The sequence below is a fragment of the Dermacentor albipictus genome, chromosome 5 (assembly GCF_038994185.2).
Source record: "Dermacentor albipictus isolate Rhodes 1998 colony chromosome 5, USDA_Dalb.pri_finalv2, whole genome shotgun sequence".
NCBI classification, from domain to species: Eukaryota; Metazoa; Arthropoda; class Arachnida; order Ixodida; family Ixodidae; genus Dermacentor; species Dermacentor albipictus.
In genome coordinates, this window is record NC_091825.1 from 78,440,429 (window position 1) to 78,451,885 (window position 11,457).

Genomic DNA, 11,457 nt, shown 5'->3' on the forward strand with positions numbered 1-11,457 from the left:
TACACACAAACGAAAGACAATTCCTTCTGCTCGATTTCGGAACGGTCTGACAGCGTATTATCCACGTATCAATAGAATATTCATGAGATTGTTACTCCAGCTCCTGAATTTTGTTCCGCTCGCATTGCCCTCATCTCACATTCATTTGTACAAACGAGAAGAAGAGAAACAGCGGGGCTCGAGTTGTGTTAATCACGACCATATTAAGCCAGCAGGCAACCAAGCCAAGGAAAGCGTAGGGGGTTGATTTCCTTGGGGTTGACATTGAAATGCCGTTGCCTATCTTTACCACAAGGCTAAGATTGCTGGGCCTTGCATCACGTTCCACCGGATACCTGGCAGTGCCGGTATTTCGGGAAACGAAAAAGCGGATGAAGCAGCCCGAAATGGAGTACAATACCGAAATTTCAGATGAATATTTTTTTTACCAAAGCCGACGTTTCGAAAATGGCAAAAAAAGTATGCCTATCAAGAAAAAGACCGCCTCTGGAATCTGCCGCTTCACCAGGATAACTTTCTGCGTTATATTGAACCAGAAGTGAGATAGAAAATTCCACGACCTCGACAATTAGAGACTGTACCGACTACGGGGAAGAGGGGAGCGGATGACTACGGAGCCCGAGGCCCCTCCGGAGCTTTCCGAGAACCCCCCCCCCCCCCCCCCCCCACTCCCACCGATGCCGAAGCCTATATATGTATACCCTCCCCTTTAAAGTGTCATTACCAGAGTTCTGTTACCCACATCATTTGAAGTTTCTGTTGAGTTGTCTCTACCTTATCAGTTAAAATTTTATGGCGGCTAAAAGATTTCTGCATCATTGTTGGCGCGGATGTGCACAGCTGTTAATTCATGACTTAAGAACAAAGGGTGCGGGGCTATGCAGACGAGGACTACCTGAGACACAAATGACATACGGGCGCCCACATATGTCGTTTGTATATCTCACTTCGTCCTCGTCCGCTTAGCGCCGTAGCCTTTGCTCTTAATCATGAACATACTAGCTAAGCAACCAGTTTTGTAGCCAGAACGCACGGATTCGCTTGCAGTGTGGCTCCATTACGGCAACACATTCTGATTTAACATAAGCCCTTCGTTTTCATGTCTGCAATAAAGCTTACAGAGTTCTGCGGACTGCGTTAGAGGATACAGACCCAGGTTGACAGTTGGTCAAGGGTAAAGTAGGCCTCTCAACAGACTTCGAGAGAGAGAGAGAGAGAGAGAAAATAATGTAGAGAAAGGCAGGGAGGTTAACCAGAGGTAGTTCCGGTTGGCTACCCTGCGCAGGGGGAAGGGTTAAGAGGGATAAAAAGAGAAACAGAGTAGAAGGGGGAGATAGAAAGAAAGGGAGACAAGCACGAACAAAGCGCGTACACTACAGAGCGGTAGGGGGCGGCATTCTTAGAGTCTGTCGTGAAGCCCCGTGGACCGCAAGAACCTTACTAGCGCGAGTAATGGTACGTTCACACTGAGGAATCCGGCGTCTACAGCGAATGGAATTCTCCTGCCGCCGAAAATCGCGTAGTTCACACTGCTTGCGGACCGCGCCGCCGGAAAGACATACAGCGCCATCTGCCCCATAAAATGCTAACCTCCAATCAAGCGCGGGATGTCCCGGATGTTCACGCGGCTCGAAATTGCGCAGCAGTTGTCTCCGCTCGCGTCCAGTTCGTGTGTTTATGTTGCGCGTCTCCACCATTGCTTGGAAAGACAACGATGAACCCCGAGCAAGAAGAGGGAGTACTGCTCGGCCTGTTGGCAAGCACCTTTCTGGCGATGCATGACGCGCGAAGCATTCGCCGATGAGACGGCGGCAGCGGCGTTGGTGGGTTCGCCCACCAATCTCGCGACCGATGTTGTGCCACAAGTCGTCCTTCTGCACGTTGTCTTTGTGCTTCAAGTGGCGCTTATCGTAGAGGACTGGGTGGTTGCGCACCAGTTCGATCAGCATTTCGGATGTGGATGTCGCGGCGGACTTTGATGACTGCGACGACTGCGACATGACGCGAGACTCGGCCGCTATCTTTGGAAGTTCTGTTTCGCGCTCCCCGATTGGTCAGCGCCGCGCGGCGGCGAGGCAATCCGGCGGCAGATGCCGCAAAAATCGGTACGGGAGCGATCGGCGCGGAAGGGGCTATTCCGGCGGATCTCGCCGCCGCCGAACTGGGTTCCGCCGAACTGGGCGCCGCTCCAGACGCCGAATGTCTCATCAGTGTGAACGGGGCATAAGGCCTTCAACGCGGATGTTCTTTCGGAGCATTGGCCTAAAGCTTTTAGTTCTGAAAGTGGACGATTGTCCAACTGGTCCCGCACTCTGCACATCACTTGTCTCGCAGCACTGTATCGCGGGCAGACACAGATAATGTGTGCGAGCGTCTCGTCGATGTTACATGTGTCGCACGTGGGGCTGTTGGCCATTCCTATGAGGAAAGCATAGGCGTTTGTAAAGGCAACGCCTAGCCACAGACGGTAGAGCATAGTCTGTTCACGTCGGGGGAATCCAGGCGGGAGGTGCATCCGTATGTCCGGAGACAACGAACGCAACCGACACATTGTGAAAACATTCGAGTCCCACAGGGGCAAAGTACACTCACGGGTCATCAATCGCAGCTGAGCCGCAGCGTCTGTTCGCGAAAGCGGAATGAAGACTCGTTGACCACTTTCATGTGCAGAACGGGCGGCTTCGTCGGCGTGGTCATTCCCGCTGATGTTACAATGTCCTGGAAGCCACTGAAAGATTATGTTGTGTCCCTTGTCATAGCTTTGGTGATATATGTGCCGAATTTCTGAGGCCAGTTGTTCATTGGGTCCGTGGCGCATTGGGCTTCGTATGCACTGAAGGGCTGCCTTGGAGTCACTAAAGACTGTCCATTGTTGCGGTGGCTTCTGCTTAATGAAATCAAGTGCAGCACGGAGCGCCGCGAGTTCTGCACCCGTCGATGTGGTCACACATGAAGTTCTTAATTTGATTTCCTCAGATTGTACTGGGAATATGACTGCAGCAGCAGAGCTGTTGAGTTTTACTGAACCGTCTGTGTATACATGTTGGTGGAATCTGTGCACGTTGTGAATGTGCTCCAAAGTTGCTTGTTTCAAAGCTTGCAATGGCGCTCCAGCTTTCTTTCTGATTCCTGGAATTGTCAGTTCAACTTGCGGCCGGTGCAGACACCACAATGGATCTGACAATCGTGCAGCGGGCGTAAATCCTGATGGCAAGTACGATTGATGTCTTTGAATAGTTTTAGCAAAGGTTGAAAGTGGCCTCTTTGCTGGCAAGCAAGCAAGATGGTGTGAGGGAATCCGAGTCAGGTGTCGGATGTGCGCTCTCAGGACATCTGTATCAATGTATACTGTCAAAGGAGCGTCTCTGGCTATGGCCACTTCGACTTCGAGAAATGACCAGTCGTTGTGGTGTGAACCTCTCCTCTTGTCCTTTGTGTTTTTTGACTGGTTTTTTCCTTCAAGTATGTACCAACTGGCCCAGATTTCAAACCTTCTGCGAAACAAGGGACTCCATGTGATAATTATTAATCTATTAATTGCTTGAAACATGTTTTAAATCAACCGGCTATGTGTTTACGGGCTATTCTGGAGTCAACTTCTGTTTGGTTCAAAGGATGTCACGGCTGGCTTTCGGAGCGCCGTCAGAAGGGGCACCAATTCGCTATAATCGCATGAACTTGTAATCTTAGACGCGCACTCTTTTTACTGTGACTCCATCTAAGTGCTCGAAAACTTGGTTTACCTTGTCCGTCTCTTTCGCGCTCACGACTTGAACTAAAATAAGGTATCTCCACAACCGCCTTCATTGGGGTTGTGGAGTGAAGTAATGACAAAGTTGGAGTGGATAGCACTAACCATTCATCTAGCGCTTCATTTTCTCACGGTATATATGTATATATATATATATATATATATATATATATATATATATATATATATATATATATTTCAAGTATAGAAGCTACATGCGTAAGGTACTTATATAGCGGTCAAAAGAGTCATAGCCGCCTCTACAACCACGAAACAAACACTTCACTGTACAATTATTCTAGGAAACAGTTCTCTAAAATACTACTGAGCTATAGGGCCACAAGAGTTCCGGGCCATTAACGCAACCTCTTGCGCTGCAGATAAGTGGAATCTGTACGTGCATTTCGGAGGCCAGAACAAGCAAAATTGTTGCCAACGAGGATTCAATCATGATAGTGTATTGCCTCCCGCAGGTATTGAACGTGAGTACATCAATAAAAGGACGCACAGGACAACGCTTGGCTTACAGCAGAAGCTCATTCCCATCAAATTCTATACATCGCGGACACGCATGCATAAGAAACCAGCAGCAATAAACAGCCAAAGAAACCTTGCCCGGCGTTAAAAACTGGTTTAATCCCGACGATTCATTAAACGATGGCTTGGTAGGCCGCTGGATCCTCGGTACGCACTTACTGCTTACGCTCGGCTGCACGAGCCTCTTCTTGAGCCCGGGCTGCAGCATCGACACGGCGTAAACGAGCTCGTTCCCGGTTCTGATCGTGACGTTGCTGATCGAAAGCTGCCTGCTCCTCAGGGGCCGTATAACGTAAAACTATTCCAATGTGTTTTTGTTCCAATCTCCTGACGTCAGATTTGCGTAACCGCCGACGCAAGCATCGGTCGGTCACCCGCAGGGTTATCTGAACAAACCAGTCAAACGCTCCCCTCGTGCATAGGAGGTCTCTTTTGTTTGCTTATAAAATGAATGTCATTTCCTGCACTGAGCGGCTTGTCTTATCTAATTGGCTCACAAGAGGCGAGGAGCATGCTCAAGTGGAGAGGGATTCGATGGGGAGACCCAATGCACCGAATATCGATAACAGGATAAAGAGGGTGGTGCCGGCATCTGCGATTGGTCCGCTTTCTCTTACTTAGGTTGCGCTGTCTCGTCGACAATCACGGTGGCATGCAACGGAAGCTTAAGAATGACGCTAAAACGGATCCCCCGCAAAGAAGAGTTGGCAGAACTAGGTCGTAAATGTGCCGAAAATTATCGGAAACGTTACGCGGCCACGTAAAAAAATTAGACTCAAGTAAACCCATGCTCTCCGGCAGGGGCGAGTAGCCAGTGCCGGAGCGATCGGTGGCAGCCAACTTTTATTCCTTTCGGTACGGGACAGCCTGTGGCTTTTCAGAAGAATATTCACTTTTGTTCGACATATTAATGAATCTTTAACGCGTACACGTCACACTGACGCGGTGAGTTTTTGCGGTTTTGTGATGTCGCGTGAGAGGCAGGTGAAGTGGGTGCAGCCAGAAAACTCTTGACCAATAACCGAGGGCTAATGGCGAAAAGGCGTCGAATCAGAAATGACTGTTTTTCTTTTGTTAGGTCAAATTATGCATAAGTGTGTATACGTCATATCAGATGGGGAGCCATCGCGGCTTTCGTCACGTCGCGTGACAGACAGGTGAAGGGGGGGGGGGAGGTTCCAAAAAAGTTTTTGACTAATCGCGGTGGGCTGATTGCAGAATTGTTATATAAAAGTTTGGAATAGTTTTACGTTATAGCGCCCCAGGAGTACGTTTGACGGGTGGCCTACCCATTTCGGAGCCGGAGGGAAACTGGTGCGCGCCCGCTCCTCGGCGACGGAGAACAACGACGTCGATACTGGCGCAGCTAATCGCGTGCTTCTCTTCCTTTCATTTTTTTTTTTTGCGCATGCGCATGGGGTTGCGCCGAAGGAGTTTTCGGCGCACAGGCGACATACGGATGGATAGGCTAGCCATATACAGCTTCGCTGTAATATTGACCTTGATTATGTTAGAACTGTTCAGACGGCTACAGTGCTGTCTAATTGGCACAGCATCTGCTACAGAGGTATTCCAGGTAACACAGCATACGAGGTAAGATTCCTAATTAATAAGAACGTAGTAGGCAACATTGATGAATACTACAGCAATAATGAGAGGGACGCAGTCATCATAAAGTTAAATAGGCGATATAAATTGCAGGTACTACAAGCCTCCACTCTAACCTCCCGTCATAATGAAGAACAGTTATATGAAGATGTTGAATTAGCAATGAGAAACGTGAAAACTCGGTATTGTGTAGTCATGGGGCTATTATCGCAGAAATGGTAAAGAAAGCAGACTGGGGAATAAGCAAATGGCAACTACGGCATAGGTTCTAGGAATAGTAGAGGAGAGATGTTGGTGGAATTGGCCCAAAATGAGTAGACTCGGAACCGAGAAGATCTTCTACAGAGAACGCATTAACAGGAAGGGGACCTTCGTGCTGTGCATTTTTTCACCGTACACTCAGCGCGGAGATCGCACAGGAAGCACAAAGCTACGAGCCGTTGACGCACCTAGACTCTGCCCATAACGAACACCGCTCTCAAGATGCGATAACGCGCAGCCACCACATACGCAGTTTCCACCGGAGTAGAATGCCGCACCCTCTCCCTTTTACACTAGCCCCCACACCCACCCCCCGGTGCCTTGAAATGTTGGTTGCCTCGCGCGCGACGGGATACGGCGCCCTTCCTCCCCTGTGTCGCCTGTTTTGGCGGAGAAAGAGTCGTGCCCTCTCTGCACAGCGATGCGTTAAACACAAACAAGGCATTCAGAAAAGCGGGCTTCTCCTCACAAACACTCATCAGGAGGAAAAGCCTGCCTTTAAGGAGAGAGAGAGAGAGTAAACTTTAATTTCAAATCAGCAAGATTTGAGTCCGGCGTCTTTTAGTGGGTCTGGGCACCCGCCGCGGACGTGGTTCCGAGACCTTGTTTCGAAGCGGCTTCCTCGGCTCGCTGGACGGCCCAGAGTTGTGCTGTCAGGTCAGAGCTGAGCAGTGCGGTCATCCAGCGTGACTGGAGGCTGGCGGTGGAAGATACGGAGGGGTCGGCACTGCCCGACTTGTTTGTTAGGTCCCGACACTCCCATAGCATGTGATTTAGTGTGGCAACCTCGCCACACGATGTGCATCTGTTTGTAGTGTACATGTCTGGATACATGGCATGCATGAGTCTGGGGTTTCTGTAAGAGTCTGTTTGTAATTGTCTGAAGTGTACTGCTTGCGTCCTGTCTAACATAGCGTGAGGGAATGGGTATATGCGTCTTTGTAATTGGTAGTGTGCCGTGATGTCGTGAAAAGTGGTCATACGATCCTCCCATGCCCAGACGTTTGCAGTACCCCGCGGGGGCTCTTCCTCCGATGCTGCTCGGTGAGTCAGGCCTCGAGCAACGCCGTGAGCCGCTTCGTTGGGGGTGCTCATTCCAGTGTGTGCCGGGATCCACAGCAAATGCCTTCGGGTATCAACGTCGGCCTCTCCCTGGTGTATGGGATGTCGCTGGAGTATCTGATACGCCTCTTGCGAGATGCGCCCATTTGCAAAATTGCGAATTGCCGTTTGCGAGTCACAGATCACGTATGTAGCTTTGGTTTGTGTGAGGGCCAGTGCTATGGCCGCTTCCTCTGCCGCTTCGGCATGTGCCGTGTTCACGGTGACGCTCGTGAGGTGGTTGACTCAAGAGTAAGCGGCTAACGGCAAAGAAATCGACGAATCTACTTGACAACGTGAGCGTGTGTTTCCATGTAACGTCATTGTTTAAGCAGCTGTAGAAGCCCCAACTGCACCCACAGTAGTGTGGCACATCAGACCAGTGCACGACGTTATTTATACAGCATTTGAGTCTCACGTGATGGCATTTAATACGCAAGCCCACTGTACAAGAAAGTCATGAGAACCCGCGGCAACGTCTCTATGGATTACGACAAGACGATCAAAGTCTGCATTTTGTGCAAAATGGTATGAAGTGCGGAAGCGAAATCATCAGTATGAAAAAAAAGAAAAGCTTGAAACGATATTAGTGAGTTTCACGTAAAAAAATCACGTAAAAAAAAACTGCCCACAACCAGGTTTCGCTACGAGTGAATATCGGATGCTTTTAAAGCTGCATACGGACCAGAACACGGAGGTAAGATTGATTGTATAAGCTTTATTGGTGATGAAAACGCTATCGAAATTAAACAAATTTACATAGTAAGAATTTGTTTTTTAAACTTCGCGATTCGTAGGATCGCCCACGGATTTTTGATGTGGATAAACGACGGTTTCTTCTCCGTAAGAGGTGGTCAGAGAGGCCGCGTGTTTTCAGTGAAAGGTAACTTCAGTCGGCTCTTCCATGCACCACGTAGACATAGCCAAAGCCAGGGCATCGGCTTCATAGTCCTGGAGTCGAAGAAGACTGTGAACGATTTTAAGTGTATATAGTTGTGTTGGGTTTTATGCACAAGCATGCGTATAAAAAAATTGGATAAATATTTTGAAATACCCGTTCACAAGCACTCAGGTGTTAAGATATTGAAAAAAAAATACCACAGCAATGTTATTAGGCTTAACAAATGACAACAAAAATAATATTTCTTGCAGCAGTTAACGCCAGCATCCCTAAAATTCTTCGATTAGTCCTCGGTTATTGTGAAAAAACGTAGAAAAGATGCACAACCACCACCTTTTCTTTACGATGCATCGTAAAGCTTAGGCTAAATCTAAGAGGTTGTTTATGGGAAAATATAAATTATTTGTACCTCATATATGACAGATTTCAGCAGTCATAAACGCCTTTGTAGAGAAAAAAATATTCTACCCTATGTATATATATAATTGTTTCGCCGTATAAACGTACAGAGTTCTGCTGCATTCCTCGGAAGGTGAAAGGAAGGTATCGTGCAACCCATTTCCCAGCAAGTGCAAATATATATGGAAGTGCAATACATTGTTGGCATTATAGACGAACAGCAAATGGTCACTTTCTCAAATCAGACGCTCTGATGAATAATATAAATGTAACTAAACATTAAAACATCATACCTCCTTGCATATCGTCGTGATGGTGCTTGGCCTCCGGTACACAAGGCAACTTTCCCAGATGTGCGTTTCAAATAAGTGCTGGGAGCGTCATAATGAAACGGAACTCGAAGCAAAAAGGTAGATCTGTCTCGCATATATGCTTCAGGACTCTTATTTTCCCTTTCACGGCCCCGCAAGGACATTGGCAAGTGCTTTTTCCACGTATGCCACGCAAGAACAGGACGGGTTTTGACGTTCGAAATGCCGTAGACTGTACGCCAATCTCTGCTGTCATGCACAGCCACGTAGGATTTGTTCGTAGGATTGTTCGTCGAACCGGACTGCAGCCAACCAGGGAAGCCGCTGAGCATAAGCAGGACGTTTCGATAATTGCTTAAGACGTGTACGAGTTTACACCGAAACAAGAAAGGATAAGTACTGTCATTTAGAACGAAAGAAAGCTGAGCTAGATGGTAAGAATTCATTATGCAAAAAAAAAGAGGTGAGGCGTGCAGACAGGACACAAGAGTAGAGAAGTGGACAACACTTTTTTTTGTAAGTACTATCGGTTGCTCGTAAACACCAACAATAACCTATTATTATCATTATCTCACGTATTATTTCCACGTACCTTGTAGGTGATTGTTTCAAAACTTTATCCATGTATAACAGCAAAGAAAATGTTCAAGTGTGCTCTCGATTCCACTTGAAAACTACCCACTAAACAATATTAGTGACGGCATTTGTCCGCGACATACTGTTATCGTTCTCTTCTTTTTGAAAAAAAAAAAGACACATGAAGAGCACTATGGTGACCTCGAAAAAGGTACACCTAAATAATAGTCCGTGGTCAGCTACACAGGAGATACAGTGTCTTTTTATTTTCTTGTTTTGTTATTTTATGTTCACTGGCAGAGGAACAGTCGTGCCCTCTCGGTACTGCGGCGCAGAAAATAGCAACAAGACATTCGGAAAAGCGTGCTTCTCCTCACAAATACGCGCAAGGAGAAAGAAGCCTGTCATCAAGGAGCATTCAAGTGGGAAACGGCGAACAGTAACCAAATCAGTAAATTGGCTTCACAGCGTACGCGCATAATTCCGTGTAACGTCGACATTTATTACTGCAGTGGTTGGCGTCGCGACGGTGGCCACATGCGTATGGCACATCAGACAGGTGACGTCACTGGCTGCGTCAGCATTTGAGGCTCACGTGATGGCATATAAAACACAAGCCCACTGCGCAAGAATGTCACGGGAACCCACGCCAACGTCTTTATGGATTACGGCGAGACGGAGTTTGCGTCTTGTGCAAAGTTGTATGAAGTGCGAAAGCGCAATCATCAGTATGAAAAAACTTTAAACGATATTAGTGAGAATTTCACGTAAACTAAAGCTCTCAATACCTAGGCTTGGCTGCGTGGGAATACCGGATGCTTTTAGAACTGCGTACGGACCAGAACAGCTACGTTAGATTGGTTCTATATAATTTATTTGAGATGAAGAGACTATGGAAATGAAAGATTGACTTTGCAAAGTGAATAGAAATTTTTTATTTAGATTTCGCGACAGGTGAGATTGTCTGTGGATTTTCGTGCACCGGTAGAGGCCCCAATTTTGCGGCGTCTTTCTTCTCCGGATGAAGTGGCCCGACAGGCCGCGTGCTTTCGCTGGAAAGTAACTTCAGCCGGCTCGTCATTCATGCAATACGTGGACATAGCTGCAGCCCGGGCATCGGCTTCAGCGTCCTGCAGTCGAAGAAGAACGTAAGAGGTTGAGCACTGTGAGCTTTGATGTATATGCACGCGAGAAGGTAATTTGAATATATACTTGGATATGCACGTTCACAAAAACTCAGGTGTTAACATCAAGCGAAAGAACAAAGTACTACAGTAAGCCTATTAGGTTTAACAAACGACAATATAATATAATATTGCTAGGGGAAGTTAAGGTAAACACCACAGGAATTCTTCGATAAGTCTTCGGTTATTACGAAAAAGAAAGAGATGCAGAACCACGACATCTCTTTTATAATGCATCGAAAAAGTCAAGTCTACTATAACAGGTAGCTTATGAAAAATTATGAACACCTTTTTAATGACAGATTTCCGCATTTGCAAACGCGTATGCAGAGAAAAATATACTACAGTATGTATATGGGCACCTGTTTCACCGTGTAAATGTACGGTGGAAGTCCTGCCCCATTTTTCGGGAAATGAAAGGAAGATACCGAGCAACAATGTTCCTAGCACGTGCAATCAGGCAAAATGCGCACCAAATTGATATCATTACAGACGCGCAGTAAATTGTAATTTTCTTAACATTGATGCTCTGAGGATTACACAACTACATTTAGATACCTAGAAGAAAAAAAAAGATAACCGAGCAAAGTCCGAGAAGTGCTATGTGCAAATGCAGAACCGATGACGTTGTCGAGTGAATCGATAATGAAGCGGGAAGAAAAAATACCCGTCCGTGCCGTTTCCTAAATAGAGATGTGAACAAAAAGTTGCGGCAGATGCCCGCCATTCTCTTTGGCCATGCCTTAGGATAAGGAGGGCCGACGATACAGGATTCATCAGCTTGAAGTTAAGAAATGGCCAACCTGATGGCTACTAGCGATGACTAAT